At 37.7% G+C, this 17,594-nt stretch overlaps 1 protein-coding gene and 1 long non-coding RNA gene across 2 annotated transcripts in view; one reads left to right on the top strand and one right to left on the bottom strand.

Annotated features, from left to right (window-relative positions):
• The window catches only part of LOC127527282 (uncharacterized), a 101,366-nt gene extending 94,069 nt beyond the window's left edge, over positions 1-7,297 (top strand). Inside the window, exon 3 of the long non-coding RNA XR_007934584.1 lies at positions 7,157-7,297. This is a non-coding gene — a long non-coding RNA (uncharacterized LOC127527282). The remainder of the gene's footprint in view (positions 1-7,156) is intronic.
• The window catches only part of arhgef10 (Rho guanine nucleotide exchange factor (GEF) 10), a 234,779-nt gene extending 217,483 nt beyond the window's left edge, over positions 1-17,296 (bottom strand). The window contains exon 1 of the mRNA XM_028797766.2: positions 17,148-17,296. The gene's annotated coding sequence lies outside the window, so the exon portion shown is untranslated. The remainder of the gene's footprint in view (positions 1-17,147) is intronic.
• Positions 17,297-17,594: the final 298 nt, after the last annotated feature.

The raw sequence follows: 17,594 nt of genomic DNA, 5'->3' as shown, positions 1-17,594 counted from the left end.
CAAAATCTGTTGCATCTTCTTTCTTATGACATATTCTTTTCTTTCAATGATTAATTAGAATTTAAATATCAAACTTACTTAATCTAAAATTTAGAGCAATGTGTGTTTGAATTACAATACTTTGTCTACATTTGCAACAAATAACATGTCTACTATGTCTCAGCAGTCATTTCTAATCATATCAAAAACAAAAATAAATAATAACTAAACATTTATCTATTTTTTTACATTTTATTGATTTTATTAAAATAAAATAACATTCCATACAAGCAAGTCAAGTTTAGCAAAACTAGGTTTGAAACAAATCAACCCCCAAACATTCATCTATCTGTAATGAATTGTAATGTGCCCTGATCTTGTAAGATATCTTGGATAAACACTAAAATTACCCAATTATTTATGTTATAGAACCCACATCATATTAAACTGCATGACATTATAAAAATATTTAGTCTACTCTAGTTAAACCTGTACTAGGCGCTATATAAATAAAATGTATTATTATTATTATTATTATTAAAATACATACAAAATACATAAATCAAAGGAAGAATACAAATCTCATTGTTCTGATTTTTTCACATATTTAGCTGCTGGCTTACTTCATTAAGAAAAAGAACAAAACTTGCAGAGTGTACTTTAACAGAACACTAAAAACATTAAATACAGTAGATCACCAAATTCTATGTAGCTAATTGGTGTGAAGGGCGGCACGGTGGCGCAGTGGGTAGCGCTGCTGTCTTGCAGTTAGGAGACCGGGTCCGCCCTGCGTTGAGTTTGCATGTTCTCCCCATGTCTGCGTGGGTTTCCTCCGGGCGCTCCAGTTTCCTCCCACAGTCCAAAGACATGCAGGTTAGGTGGATTGGCAATTCTAAATTGGCCTTAGTGTGTGCTTGGTGTGTGCGTGTGTGTCCTGCGATGGGTTGGCATCCTGCCCAGGACTGGTTCCTGCCTTGTGCCCTGTGTTGGCTGGGATTGGCTCCAGCAGACCCCCATGACCCTGTGTTTGGATTCAGCGGGTTGGAAAATGGAAGGATGGATGGATAATTGGTGTGAAACATTGCAACTATTTCTACAATTCATCTGGAAAGACTTTTTTTAATATTACTATAATGCTGTCATTGTGCATATTGATATTTCTAGAGTTGAGTATTTACAATTTATTGTCTTTTTACATTCTTCTAATGCATATTCTGGAATTCAGCAAATATACATTTCACTGCATATTGTACTGTGTATAATTGTATGTGACAAATAAATTTGATTTGAAATCATGCCACCAACTGACATTCTTCATAACAGAAATCATGCACATGTCCAAGTGAAAAACATGTGGCTGAACTTCTGGATTAAAGTCATTAAGCATAAAATAATGTATGAATGATGACATATGCTTGTTAAAAAGAACTAAGCAGGTCATTTATAGTTTAAATACATTTCTTTCACCTTCACTAAATAACTAAAATTAAATATTAAGCAGCTGTCATCTATGCAGAGAATGATCTCCATTTTTGAGCTATGAATGCTTAGCTCTTTGGTTAAGCAAAAAAAGAACATAAAAGTACAAACTTACTGTGGTATTACCATATAATTGGTATCAGAGAGTGAAAATAGCATAAAATACTAATATCGTGTACCTCTAGTAATGGGTTACATTGTTCCAGTTGAAGGCTAAATCAATCCATTCAAAACTAAATTAAAACAGTTTAATTGCCTTAAAAAAATCCAAAAGTAAAAGATGGCTTTGCTAAAAAGACACAGAGGTACGTGAAAGATTTTTGTACTCATTTATCACTCTGTGAACCAAATTTAATTCACACAGCTAAGAGAAGAAAAGGCTAAAGCCCATCATTTACTTCACCACTTGCTCTAACAAAAAGAACCACGAGGACAAACAACTGGGCTTTTCATTCATGGGGTTTTCAGACAGCCGATTTTACACCACAGTGTGGTCCGAGATTGATTGTTAGGTCAGGAAAGCCTCTTACACAGCATAATGCAAGAAACTAAAGCTGCACCTTCATTTCCACTGTTATTGTAGTTTTCTACTTCCTTACAGATTGTTCACAGAAATTCACCAGTGATGCATAGTGTCCAAGTACTCTTTAATGACTACTAATGGATGTTTCAGCCAATATTCCAGTTATGTAAGTTTAAATTATGACAGCAAAACTGGCACATCTGAGGTCTACAGAGTTGAGGCTCTTTACATTATTATTAGATATAGCAATGGAAATATTTGCATCTTCCATTAATATTACTATTATTACAAAATATAGAAAAGAAGCATTAAAGCAAAAATCATGAAGAAAACAACTAATGACAAAATAAATAAGCTTGGCTATGCAGATTACATTATTAGTTGTATTTATACATTTTTCTTGGATTCTTGCATGGTTAAAGCTCACAGAAGGCTCTTTCTTTACTTAAGTTTTTTCACCCTACCTTCAAGTTAACAGTTCTGATGTAGGCATGTTGTGCACTGGTGTTCTGATGTCCCATGATCCCGTTGTCAATAAGATGTGTTGAGAGAGTTCTTGATTTTGCATTCCTGTCTAATTAAAGCACACCTGCTTATAGTAGGATAACAACCCTTAAACTACTGTACATAGTGAATGATTTCCTCTGCTTTTATTGCATTCTTTCAGAGTGTTCACTTCTCTACCATTTAATTTTAAATATACTGTACCAGTACTGTAATTTTTATGATGCATTATAACCTATGGGTTGCTCTTCCTTGGAACCTAAAAATAGTCTGAGCAACTTTTGGTTGATATCAGCAAACCCCATTTAATACAACTATGGGTCACAGAGAGCCTCAGCCTATCCTGTTATTACTGACAGCAAGGAAGAAATTAACCATGGACTGGGCACCACCTCATGATGGGGGTGATTTAAATCAACCAGAAAACCTAGAGCAAATAATCTGGGATATACAACACATACTGTTACATCAAAATAAACAAAAAAGGCATGCTCTGTATAATATTCATGTGTGTTCATGGACTTAGCCATTGCCTCAATGACTCAGAGCAGTTTTGACAGTGTGAGAGCATCTACACAATATTAGGCAGATGGTTTTATTGTGGTGGCTGATCCCAGTAATCTTCATAGTCACCATTTTCCTATTCAAGTCATTGAAAAAATGCATCGATGAATCCAGTTTTGTTAGTTATCGCCTCTGTACGGTTTACTCATAATTATAGTTGATATTTCTTAAAAAATAACATTTTTAAAAGAAACACCCAAGTCTGAAGTTAAAATTATTGGTTGCAATGGACCATGATAGAAAACACTGTGGTACTTTGCAGACAACTTGTATAGTGTCAAAGAAGTACTGAATCATTACTGTCTGCATATAATGAAGTTATGAGTTTGTTTTTAGTGTAATGTGAATGCTGAATACATGTTTATTTACTGTATGCATAATGGCCTATAGGCCCACCCTTACATAGATTATCCAGAAATAAATTGAAAAGAAAAGGAACTAAGTCATTTTGTACTTTGCTTGCATTTTTTACTGTTAACTGATGATCTTAACTGTAACTTGCCTGGTACAACTTCAAGCAACAGCAGAAGTGAATTAGTTTTGTACAAGTTCACATGATCTAATGATGGAATTTTAAGTTCTCAACCATCTCTCAAGGTGAATATTAAACAGTAGACTAATCAGTACTTGAGGTTGCACAGAGAGTTTCTTTGTTTTAAGCTAGAGGATGTCAAAAAATTTGTTCAGTGTGCTTAATTTGAGATCTCAGCGAAATAACTGAACTTCCCTGTCAAATCTCCTCGAAGAATAAGTGCGCCTAATTACAATGAAGTTGGCCCACTCGGAGCTGAGTTGCTTCATGTTGACAGAAAGATATGGAGATAACAACAGGTGTTTTCACAATTTATAGAATTAAAAAATAGTTTCAAAAATGTAATATTTTATCTGCTACTTACCCCTTGTTGTCTGTATTAAAAGCTAAGAAAAATTCATACCATGTTATAATGGAGATAACAAAGCTCCTAACACAATAGCAGAACAAATGGCAGAAAATATCAAAACGTCCACAAACAAAATCTCAATTTTTTTGATATACTGTACAAGATATCCAGTCATTTGTTCACAAAGCCACAATGTAATTTTGCAAAAATATTGTTAAATAAAGAACTTCTAAAAAATCATCTTTCTGAATGGCTAGGTGGTGTGTTAAAATGGGACTTAGCTACTGAATTGAAGATCCTCCACTCCGCTCATTTGTTGATTGTTAAGTCACAATGCTGTAAATTTCCAGGTTTTTCTAAGATAGTTTCTGAAATTGCATCGCTGAATTGACCTTCTGCCTGTTTAAGCACCTCAGATTTGCACAAATATAAGATATTGGCCAACCCACGGCATAGCATACGCCGCATAATTATTTATTGATGGGTGAACACTTCCTGAACAACACAGTTGTCCAAATGGGGTGGGTTTGAGGATACGACTGTGAGTGAATGAAAAGATGGGACTCTGGAGAGAGCAACATACAATTGTCCGTGACCGAAAACTGGGTTTGGCAGATACAGGCATATCGTTTTGAAAGTTTGTCCCTGTGCCTCATTAATTGTCATTGCAAAGACCAATCTAACAGGAAATTGTCTGCGTGTAAAAGTAAAAGGCAAATTTGAATCTGATGGGGTCAGGGATATCTGGGGAATAAGGACAGTTTGTGAGGTAGGAGCTACGATAGTTTTACAATCCAGTACATTGCGATGAATGCTGGTAACAGTCCGTCTAGTGCCATCACAGAGACTTCTTGCTGGCATGAGGTTTCTGAGAAGCATGATGACTGAACCTATTTTCATTTTGAGTTTATGTGGAGGCATGCCAGTGGGAGTAAGACTGTTAAGAAATTCTTCGGGGAATGAAACTTGATCTGTGGGATCGTCTGTGATGATGGAGGCAACGCTGGTGAAAGTTACTTCGTCGGTAGGGATAAGTTTCAGTACTTGTTCATTAAGATGTAGCGAGTCTTCGTTGGTGACGCTTAATATAGCTCGTGTATGGAGTTGTTCTGGAGTCACAGTTGAGAAACACTTTTTTAATGAGTTTTAAGCACAGGGAAAAAAATGAACATTTGAAACATCCGTAATGTAATAAACCACCAAGAAAAGTAACATTGCAACAATGCACGCTACGAACCGATCGCTGTAAACAGAAGTGAAAACAAAATCAAGCTCGATGCATTCTTTAACTGCCTTCTCTGCCTTATGCGTCCAGCCCCCTCTCTCTCGTGTGTGTGTGTGTGTGTCTCTCTCTCTCTCTCGCTCGCTTGTGCCTGTGTGTGCGTCTCTCTCTCTCTCTCTTTGGCTCGCTCGCTGCACAGGGAACGCACAGGGAGAGACTGAACACGTGCGGAAATCATCGGCACGCACGGCTGCTTAGTGAATTATTGTTGGGGGGCTCTGTGAGTTGGCGGGCGTGGTGCTGTGTTGCATGTGTCTTGCTTGCCATGGACGGTTTCTGAGAAGCATGACGACTGAACCTATTTTAATTTTGAGTTTATGCGGAGGCATGCCAGTGGGAGTAAGACTGTTAAGAAATTCTTCGGGGAATGAAACTTGGTCTGCGGGATCGTCTGTGACGATGGAGGCAATGCTGGTGAAAGTTACTTCGTCGTCAGGGATAGGTTTCAGTACTTCTTCATTACCGTGTAGCGAGTCTTCGTTGGTGACGCTTAATATAGCTCGCGTACTGAGTTGTTCCGGAGTCACAGTTGAATATAGTCAATGTAGCCATATAGTTGTTGAACAGAATCAGAAATAAAAGGAAAACAATGTGAAGGTAATGGACTTGGGAGAAGTGTTAGAGTTGGCGGGCGGGGCTCTGTCGTGTGTGCCATGGTCGGCTGCTTAGTGAATTGTTGGTGGGTGGGGCTCTGTTAATTGGCAGGCGTGGCTCTGTCTTGCATGCGTCTTGCTTGCCATGGACTTAGTGAATTATATATATATATATACACATATACATACACACTTTAGGTAGATACTTTCTACCTAATAATGTTTTCAGTCACTTTTCTTTCCTAATTGTTCACCTTGCTTAGACCCTCTGCAATGTTAACCCTGATGTGAAAGGCCATGCTAGCCAATGAATGAGATATTACTGGACAGGACTCCTGACCAATAAATGAGGCGGGCTGGCGGGTCGACAATTTAAAACACTGGTCTCGTTTGAGCATACTCCCCAGCAGTTCAGAGGATTTTCCAGAAATTATATATTTAATAATATTTTAGTAAAGATACATGTACAGTGGAACCTTGGGTCACGAACATCACGGACCATGTACAAATCGGGTTACGACCAAAAAGTTTGCCAAACTTTTGCATCTATTCACGACCACACACTCGGGTGACAAACAAGCCAGTATCCCTTCCGGTTCGTACGCACCGATGATTTCCGCACGTGTTCAGTCTCTCCCTGTGCATTCCCTGTACAGCGAGCGAGAGAGAGAGAGAGCGTGAGAGAGCAAGCGAGAGAGAGAGAGACGGCTGGCCGAGTAGGCCGAGAAGGCAGTTAAAGAATGCATCGGGCTTGTTTTTAAAGAGACTGCTTTCAGCATTGTTTTAATCTCGTTGTATTTAATGAAGATTTTTTTCTATTGGATTTTAACCTCCACTTCACTTCTGTTTTTATGGGATCATTTATTTATTGAAGGATTCTGAAAGCACTGCACTTTATTTAATTTGGACTTTGTTTTTGATTGTTGTTTTGTTGATTTTAATAAAAGCACTTGGCACTTTTTGCACCATCCAATTGCTCCATTGTAGTGCCTCACTGTCGTGTTCATTGGTAACATTACTGACGGTGACGGGTTTAAGGGCTCCCGGAAGCGAGATAACAGACCTCAAAACTGTAATCTCCTCTCCACCCAGTTCCTCCTCACTTCCTTCATGCCAGAAGTCAACTCATGCAAGGTTAGTTTATGGTTAGTTTTTGTATTATGGATTTTTCAAATGTTCATTTTTCAGTTCGTAGCGTGTATTGTTGCAATGTTACTTTTCTTGGTTGTTTATTAAATTATGGATTTTTCAAATGTTCATTTTTCCCTGTGCTTAAAACTCATTAAAAAAAGTGTTTACAGCAAGTGGTTCATAGCGTGCATTGTTGCAATGTTACTTTTCTCTGTTCAAGGTTTTCTCAGTATTATTCAATGTTTTTACATTTAGTTTACTATTACGCTGTGCATTCTATGGTATGATTAACTATTTTTGTGCTTAAAAATGTTTAAAAAAATATATTTACATACAGTTCGTAAGGTCTGGAATGGATTAATTGTATTTACATACAATCCTATGGGGGAAATTGCTTCGGGTCACGACCAGAGTTTTGGAACGAATTATGGTCGTGACCCGAGTTTCCACTGTATTTGGGACATTGTGAGCATACTGTACAACTGGATATGTGATACCAGTCAACTGAAGTTTTTTTTTTTGTTTTTATGGATGCTTTGATATTGCTTGCTCATAGTTGGTCCCCAAAATGAAAATAAAAATTCTTGGCCCTTACTACAAACAACACTGGATAAGTAGGAGATTAAAAATTATTTTTCAGTGAATGATTCTTTTAAACCATAAAAATCATTTACATAAATCCTTGAGTATGACTGGAAACATTATAGATGAGCATTTGTATAACACTTTGCAAACTTTATGCAAACCTTTTTGTCTGTAATGCTTTTCTCACATTTAGCCAAAATGTTTTTGAAAGAGGATTCCCGCAAAACTAAAAACAGGCATGTTAGGATAACAGGAGAATTTAAACTCACCCCTGTGTGAGCGGTTGTGTGCCATGCAATAAATTGAACTCACTCCCTGTCCATTGAAGCTTCCCATTTTATGCTCAGTGCCATTGGGATAAACTCCATCCTCCAACAACCCTGAACTGGATTAGTGGCTTTGTGCAAGTTTCAAAAAGAATGAGTTGTTTCAAGGATCTGAGAAAAGAGTAAATGGTGAACTTACATTCCTCATGACTGGCACTGCAAAAGTTTTAGGCAGGTGTGAAAAAATGCTGTAAACAAAGAATGCTTTCAAAAATGGAAGTGTTAATCATTTATTTTCATCAATCAACAAAATGCAGTGAATGAACAAAAGAGAAATCTAAATCAAATCAATATTTGGTGTGACCACCTTTTGCCTTCAAAACAGCATCAATTCTTCTAGGTACACTTGCACACAATTTTTGAAGGAACTCGGGTAGTAGGTTGTTCCAAACATCTTGGAGAACTAACCACAGATCTTCTGTGGATGTAGGCTTCCTCACATCCTTCTGTCTCTTCATGTAATCCCAGACACACTCGATGATGTTGAGATCAGGGCTCTGTGGGGGCCATACCATCACTTCCAGGACTTCTTGTTCTTCTTTACGCTGAAGATAGTTCTTAATGACTTTGGCTGTATGTTTGGGGTTGTTGTCCTGCTGCAGAATAAATTTGGGGCCAATCATACGCCTCCCTGATGGTATTGCATGATGGATAAGTATCTGCCTGTATTTCTCAGCATTAAGAACACCATTAATCCTGACCAAATCTCCAACTCCATTTGCAGAAATGCAGCCCCAAACATTCAAGGAACCTCCACCATGCTTCACTGTTGCCTGCAGACACTCATTATTGTACCGCTCTCCAGCCCTTCGACAAACAAACTACCTTCTGCTACAGCCAAATATTTCACATTTTGACTCATCAGTTCTGAGCACCTGCTGCCATTTTTCTGCACCCCAGTTCCTATGTTTTCGTGCATACTTGAGTCGCTTGGCCTTGTTTCCACGTTGGAGGTATGGCTTTTTGGCTGCAACTCTTCCATGAAGACCACTTCTGGCCAGACTTCTCCGGACAGTAGATGGGTGTACCTGGGTCCCACTGGTTTCTGCCAGCTTTGAGCTGATGGCACTGCTGGACATCTTCCGATTTCGAAGGGTAATAAGCTTGATGTGTCTTTCATCTGCTGCACTAAGTTTCCTTGGCCGACCACTGCGTCTACGATCCTCAACGTTACCCGTTTCTTTGTGCTTCTTCAAAAGAGCTTGAACAGCACATCTTGAAACCCCAGTCTGCTTTGAAATCTTTGTCTGGGAGAGACCTTGCTGATGCGGTATAACTACCTTGTGTCTTGTTGCTGTGCTCAATCTTGCCATGACATGAAACTGTCTTCCACAACCTCACCTTGGTAGCAGAGTTTGGCTGTTCCTCACCCAGTTTTAAGCCTCCTACACAGCTGTTTCTGTTTCAGTTAATGACTGTCTTCAACCTACATGTGACATTGATGATCATTAGCACCTGTTTGGTATAATTGGTTGATCATACACCTGACTAGAATCCTACAAAATCCCTGACTTTGTGCAAGTGTACCTATAAGAATGCTGGTTTGAAGGCAAAAGGTAGTAACACCAAATTTTGATTTGATTTAGATTTTTCTTTTGTTCGCTCACTTTGCATTTTGTAAATTGATAACAATAAACAATCATTATTTATATTTCTGAAAGCATTCTTTGTTTACAGCATTTTTTCCACACCTGCCTAAAACTTTTGCACAGTACTGTATATCAACATTAAAAATGCTGAATAAAAGGGAATAATTCATCAATTCATTTTCATACATGAATGTCTAGTTCAGTAGACACACTGACAATGCAGGAGCCAGACTCAGCTAATTCAGCAAGTCTGTTATTCATCCTTTACAGATTTGTGATAAACAACCCTGGACACAAGAGGGCATACATACAGTATTGAATGGTAATTTTAGATTCTTTAATTAAGCAAAGCAAGTTAAGTAAAACCATACAATTCACAAAGTAAGACACATCCAGAAATCAGACCCTGGTTTCCGAAGCTTAGACAGCAGTTCTGACTGTGTCACAGTATTTCAATGTTGAGTTGGGTATCTATTTAGTACGGTATATGTGTAAAAATACAGGTATAGGGTGAATTTAAATTTCTTTTTTCTTGCAGATTTGTGTGCAGATCAAAATTTTAAATATGCTAGATTAGTGTGAGTAAGAACAAAATTATAAATATACAATAATAATGTAATGTTGGTTTCTACAACACATTTTTATTCTCTCTTTGATACCCAGAACCTAAGTGTTAGTCAATGCTGCAAGATGAATATGGCTTCTAAAAGAGCCTATGGGGCAGAGATGAAATGAAATGTCCTACATGGAATCTTCCTTTGAGCACTCTCATATTTGACCAAGTACTCATGGTAAAAATATACTGTCACAAAAGCAAAATTAGCTTCAGGGAAATATCAAATAATTGATCAGTTCTGGGAGATGTGTTAAGGGCACCTTGGTGTCATTATTGATTGAAAAAAAAAAAAATTCACAAATAATGCCTGTTGGTGACAGTTATAAAAACCAAGTACACAGCTAATAAAGTCTGGCTCAAAATCTAAAATGTTGCTTTTTATGTTATTTTTACTGTACCATCATATCTGATGCCAAGATAATGAACACCTTTAACATGGAAGTCTAATCCACTGAAAACCAAGAATCATGCCTTTCCTCAAAAACAACACACAATTTTATGCTTAAACCCATCTAATATGATTCTGCAGCATGAATGAACGAGAAAAAGCAACTATAATAAGAAATTAGATATATTATATATTATAATATTGGAAGGGATATGTGTTTGTGTGTGTATGTGTGCATACACATGCGGAGATGAAGAAAGGTTATAGATATAAGAGGAAAAGGCAGTCAAAGATACAATGAGGAAAAATGCACAAAGGAAAAGCAGAAGACATGGGAATGACTAAGGCTGGATATCTGGAGCAAAGTTGTTATCTGAGCTGACAGTTTTAAAGATTCAGAAAGTTTCTCAGGAAAAGTGATTGGAGAAGCATGTAATTAAGCATGTGTAAAAAAGTAGAGATAAAAACAGTGCATCAGCTTACCCATGTCATATCAGAACATCGGAAACTATTCACTTACAGCTGAAGCCAAGAAGACAGCAAGTGGGTTCAAGACCAGAATTCACGAAGTCATCAGTAATAGAAAAGCAATTAACTATAAGGAGTGACACTAAAGACCTATTTTAACCTCCTTAGCATTGCATTTTATTCCAAAAAAAAAAAAAAACTACGTAAAAAAGCTTTGCTTTTTTTTTTTGCATGAAAAATTGCATTTTTATTAATTTCAAAAGTATGATAGAAATAAAAATAGTAATAATGAATAAAAATAATATGAAAAGAACAATAATAAAAAATAATAACAACAGTAATAATAATACTATTAATGATGCCAAAAGAGTTTATAATCTCAAAAGGAGTCTTTTGTGTGGTAAATCTTAAACCACAGTGAAAGACACAATCCGACATTACAGTCGGGACAGTAATAGCGTATTTCTTTCCAGATTTTTTTTCCAGATTTGTCAATTTTTGAACAGCACACTGCACAGGTACGAGTTGGATTCCATTTTCTTTTCTGTTGGAGGGATATCTATCTTAATACATAATTCGCCTGCCTCCTCACTCACTCACTCACGTCCGTCTGAAGCCGAATGCGCAGTCGCCTTCTGCGCACTCACTGACGTCAGTCTTTAGCCGAATGCGCAGTCGCCTTCTGCGCCGCTGCCCAAAAAACCTCACGAACCGAAATCCAACCCCAACATCGCGGCAGGCGGTGGATTTAGCCTACGCATTATACAACTGTCTTCAACAGGTACATTCATGACTTAAACATTTCAAAGTTCGTCTCACTTCCAACTTATACAAATGCCTCTACAGAGAAAATTTGCTTCATTGCGGCAGGCGGCGGATTTAGACTACGCATTTCGGGATTATTATTCTGAAATCCCAAATCCTTCCGCCCAGGCGTGGGATATTAGCTCCGATCACAGCCAACCCTCACACTCAAAATAATACGTAAGAACATATTATTATTAAGTACTTTCAGTGGGCGAGTGATGTGAAGGTGCAAGTTAAAGATGGGCCACATCAAGGGAAATTACTACCAAACAGTGAGAGTGTCTTCACAAAAAATGTAGTCTACAGAGAGATTTTACAACTTTAGTTGCATACTGACAGGCCTCCAGTATACAAACAAAAAACTTTGTCATAGATAGCATGTCTTTTTTAAGTGTACAGTATTTTTTGCCGTGATAAAGTCATAAATGCTCATTCTAAAATGTTATTTATCAGATCCTGCCAGGTTTTGAAAAAGTTTTGTACAGATCCTTTATGTGAGAATTAGATTTTTTCCAATTTTAGATAATATATAACATCAGTTATCCACTGACTTAAAACAGGTGAGTTAAGATTCTTCCAGTTGAACAAGATAAGTCTACGTGCCAATAGTAAAGTAAAGGCAATTACAATTTGTTAGTCCTTGTCCACTTTAGGCCCATCTGGAAGAACACCAAACACAGCTGTTAGTGGATTAGGAGGAACTGTGACGCCAAGGCTGTCTGAAAGGCATTTCAAAAAATTTTTTTCCAAAATGATGTTAATTTGGTGCAGGCCCAAAACATTTGGCCCAGTGAGGCTGGAACTTGACTGCAGTGTTCGCAGGTTGGATCTTGCCCTGGAAACATTTTGGACAATTTTAAAATGAGAGAGATGCACTCAATATATAATTTTGAGTTGAATAATTGTATGCTTTGCACATATGGAGCTCGAGTGAATTCTGTGCATTACTACCTCCCACTCCTTTTCTGAGAAGTTGAGTGAGAGATCAGAGTACTGAGAAAAGCGCTATATAAATGTAATGAATTATTATTATTATCCTTTTCCCACTGTGCTCTTGGATCTTTGAAAGGAAGGGACTGTAAAATGTTTTATATACTACAGAAATGCTGTTTGAGTCCTCAAAACTGATCAAAATTTCTTTCGGTATAGAGGTAGGTGAGAGGTAAGGAAAACTGGGTAGGTGTTGTTTAACAAAGTTTCTAATTTGAAAATAGTGAAAGAAATGTGTTGCTGGAAAGTTAAATTTTGAGTGTAATTGTTCATAGGATGCGAAGACATGTACAGATCTCTGTGATTTAATCCGGGATGTTTTCCAGACATTTAAAACTGCGTACATTTGAGAAGGTGGAAAAAGGTGGTTCTCTTGCAGAGGTGCCACAGATAAAAGCTTCTCTATCTTAAAATACTTCCTACATTGGTTCCATATTCTGAGTGAGTGAAGCACTATTGGGTTGTTAGTATATTGGCAATGACTTGTACTTATTAGGGGACAAAGCAAGGAATATAAAGTAGTACTGCAGGATTTTATTTCTATTGCGGACCAAGCATGTTTCTGCTCACCTATTTTTGTCAATGTCCAGGTGTTTAAAGCTTGTATATTCAGCACCCAGTAATAAAATTGAAAATTACAAAATCATAGCGAGTAGGAAGCAGTATTGGTGTGTCACATAGTGAGACATACACAGTGACTCATGCTACTGACCATCTGGCAAAAGAGCAAGTTCACAATACTCTGAAACTGTGCTGCAAAATTGTCATCAGTTGTCTAATTTGTCATACTCTGTGATTTCTAGTCATGTAATCTGACATCCTCAGGCAATGAGATGAGCAACTTCAGTTGACAGCTTTGAACTGCACTTCGACTAGAAGCTGTGTAATGTGACATCAGCTTAAGTTACATGTTTTATTAACCAAAAAAGGTTCTAATTACAAAATTGTTTTGAATAAATAAGGCTGCAACTGCTATGGCGCAGCCTAATATGACCAAACCTGATTTACGGTACTTCTGATATAAGGAAAGAAAACAGACAGGCACTGATGTCAATGTGAAAAAGACTCATTACTAGCCACAATTACACAATCCAAAAATCAATTAAATAGTCAAACAGAATGCTTTGATAAACACTTAAGCGTGCAGAGTATGAGTCCATAGTGCTTATGCTTTTGCTGTATCAGGTACTGTATACCAAAACCACTGTCCAGTCTGGTCTCTAAAATACAAGATAGAAATAAAGGTGCTAGAAAAAACACAGAAGTTTCAATTGAAGATTCAAAAAATTTAATATTTTCACAAACACCTCTAAACACAGTGCTTTCAGAAAGTTTTCAGACCCTTCATTTCTTTCACATTTTGTTATTTTTGTAGCCTTATGCTAAAATTAAATGAACTTTTTCCCCTTATCAAATAACATTCAATACTCTAGGAATGACAAACTCAAAACAGGATATTTGACATTTTTGCAAATTAATTAAAAATAAAAATATTGAAATATTACAGTGACACAAGACCCTTTGTTATGACACTTGAAATGTGGCTCACTTGCATCCCATTCTATTGGTTATCACTGAGAGGTTTCTACACTTTATTTGGAGTGCACCTGTGGTCAATTCAAATGTGTGGACATTATTAGGAAGGGCACACACCTGTCTCTATAAGGTCCGTCAGTTGACAATAAGTATTAGAGCAAAAACCCAGCCATGATATCAAAGAAATTTCCTGCAGACGTTAGACACAGGATTATTTCAGGGAGACACTGGGGAAGACAAAAAAAAAACAAAAAAACTTTGTAGCATTAAAAGCTCCCAAGAGCACAGTGGCCTCCATTATTCGTAAAATGGAATAAAACTGGAACAATGATGGCTCTTCCTAGAGCTAGCTGCCTAGCTAAACTGACCAATTTGGGGAGAAAGACCTTGATAAGAGTGGTGACTCAGAACCTATTGGTCATTATGTCTGAGATCCAGAGACTCTTCAAGGCAATGGTAGAAATACCCAGAAGGACGACCACCACTGTAACACTTCACTAATCTGAGTTTTATAGCAGAGTGCCCAGACAACACATGTGGGCCTGCTTGCAGTTTGCAAAAAGAATGCCTATAAGAAACAAGATTCTGTGGTCCAATGATCCCAAGACTGTTGGGCCTCATTCTAAGCATCACATCTGGATTAAACCGGGCACTGTGTCATCTGTGCCATACCATTCCATTCCAATGGATAAGCGTACTATTGGCAGCATCATGCTGTTGTTTTTTTTCCCCCCAGAGGCAGGGACTGAGAGGTCATTTGGGTATGTGGGAAATCTGAATGGATCAAAGAACAGAGATATCCTTAATGAAAGCCTGCTTCAGGACACTCTGGAACTCAGATTGGGCCAAAGGTTTCCCTTCCAACAGAACAATGACCCTAAATACAAAGCAAAGATAACACAGGACTGGCTTAGGATCAACTCTATGAATGTTGAACATCTCTATAGACAGATCTCTGAGGAAACCTGAAAATAGTTGTCCACTGATGAACTCCATCCAGCCTGACAGAGCTTGAGAGGATCTGCAGAGATGAATGGCAGAAAATAACCAAATCTGTGCGCAGAGTTTCTTGCATCATAACCAAGAAGACTCCAGGTTATAATCTCTACCAAAGGGGCTTCAACAAAGTACTGAGTAAAGGGTCTGAATACTATGTGTCAATGCGATATATCACTGTTTTATTTAAAAAAAAAAAAAAAAATTGGCAAACATTTCTAAATTTCTGCTTCAGATTTGTCATTCTGAGGTATTAAGTATTTTTGAATGGGGGGGAAAATGAATATAAATGATTTTAATACACAGCTGCAGCATAACAAAATAAAAAAAGTGAAGGGATCTGAATACTTTCTGAAGGCACTGTACATAGAATAAGTAGTTAGCATCATGAGTGAAAGTAACACCATGGGAGTTTTTAAGTCTTTACTCAATATTGGTCTGAGCACACCATGAAAAGTAAAAGGTTGTGGGTTTGAATGAAAATACAGTGTCCATCTTTGCTTCTTTACACTCCAGTGACCCTGGTCAATATCTATTCAGTTTGTGTACCCACACCCCATGTTAACATGGGTTTTTGCTGGCTTCCTTCTACATCTCCAGAAGTGGATCTTATAATAAGTAGCTTCAACAAATCAATGACTGTGGGTGTGCCTGGACTCGAAAAAGTGTGACATGAAAGGAATGCATGGCTACTGGAAGTGGAACTACTGTAATGAGTTGTTGAGCTGAATGGCCTGCTCTGGTGTAACATTTTTCAAATGTTCCCATTTGGACAGCTTTATATGAAATAACTTCAATACAGCATCAATATGATTCACCCCAAAGGCTAATGATGAGTGTGAGGGACTGATAAGATGCAGGTTTAATCTCATTTACCCAAGTTTCTCTTATAAGGGTGTGTATGTGCAGTACCTTCAAAGCACTTGAGGACTGCAAGCAAAAAAGCTGGTATAAAAACAAAAAAATAATGATTTTAACATAGTGTCTTTTTGGTGAATGAACACTGGTTTAACAAATATTTAGACTCTTCTCTTTTAAAGGAGATGATGTTTACATTAACATATGGTGGTACAGGTCTCTCTAGTTCGTCTGGATCACACAGTGAGGCGTCGGGTGACATCTGAGCCTGCAGCTGTGCCGTCCTTTTCCCATCTTGCTTTTAGCCAAAAAGAACACACAGCCTGTGTAGTCGAAATGTTCATAACATACTGCAATGCAACTTATTTCTAGTCAAAAGTGTGCAAAGGAGCAGTCTTTCCTTCTGCTGATACATATTAACAATAATAAATAAAAATGCAATCCGCACGAGAAAACTGCTTTTAAACTATTTAAATACAGTTTTCTAGGTTGAATAAAGTACGACATTATTGAAGAACTGTATATGTTATCTCTGCAAAAATGTAACGAAACAGACGAGAGAAAAAAAAAGAAAACACACCCCTTCCCAGACCAGCCCCGTTAAATAAGATTGATCACTCTACAATACGAGAAATGCACCGATCAAACTAGCAAAATGCTATAGTTTGCCTGTCGGTATTTTACCAAGTCTCAGTAAACTGGAGAAGCTTGGTAGCCACATCACAACCAGTAAGAATTGCATACCAAGCACGAGGTATCTTACTACAAAAATTAAAGAACCTTTATTTTATGATCAAGAAGAAGCAATATGCTACAGATCTCTCAAATATCTACGAGACAACTAATAAAACAGCCTGTTGGTGACAATTTCATAAACAAATCTACGAACCTGACGTAAGACAGTCTGTAGGACTCACTCTTCGTTGAGCCGGCTGCCTCACATTAGCTTTCTGCTTCCATTCACTTTTTTTACTTCTTACAATAATCTATCATCGGATTGTTAAAAAGTAACTGCATAAAAGACAAAATGTAATCGGTTTCAATACACTTACCCTGTTGCTCGACATAAAGATCCTGTAGAGTTCCTCTTTAGCCTTTCTACTTTCCAAAAAAAAAAAAAAACTTGGACAACATCTACTCCCACTGCATCAATCTGCTTCTCAGCATTTTTCTCCGTCGTCTCATCCCAGGTTTTGACTCCTTAAAAAAAAATAAAACCGCCCAGCACAGATCTCATTAGTCCATATATCCTCCAGGTGCGCTGTGATTGGTTCATACCTACGCCAAACAAGGTCAGTTGGCTCAACCTCTTTTCGCCTACTGCATCCACGGCCACAATAAGCATTGCATTCCGATGATTCACGTGACCAGTGAGGTGGCTTGTCTTTGCACAGCTGTGCCAGAGGGGCGAAGCAGCGGCCAGCGTTTACTAAAATTACTTGTCTGCTAACATAAACGCCAATTTGTTTTTCAGTTTAGAATCGATATATACATTCAGC

Source organism: Erpetoichthys calabaricus, chromosome 3 (genome assembly GCF_900747795.2).
Source record: "Erpetoichthys calabaricus chromosome 3, fErpCal1.3, whole genome shotgun sequence".
NCBI lineage: Eukaryota > Metazoa > Chordata > Cladistia > Polypteriformes > Polypteridae > Erpetoichthys > Erpetoichthys calabaricus.
This window is presented reverse-complemented; position numbering and strand designations above follow the sequence as displayed.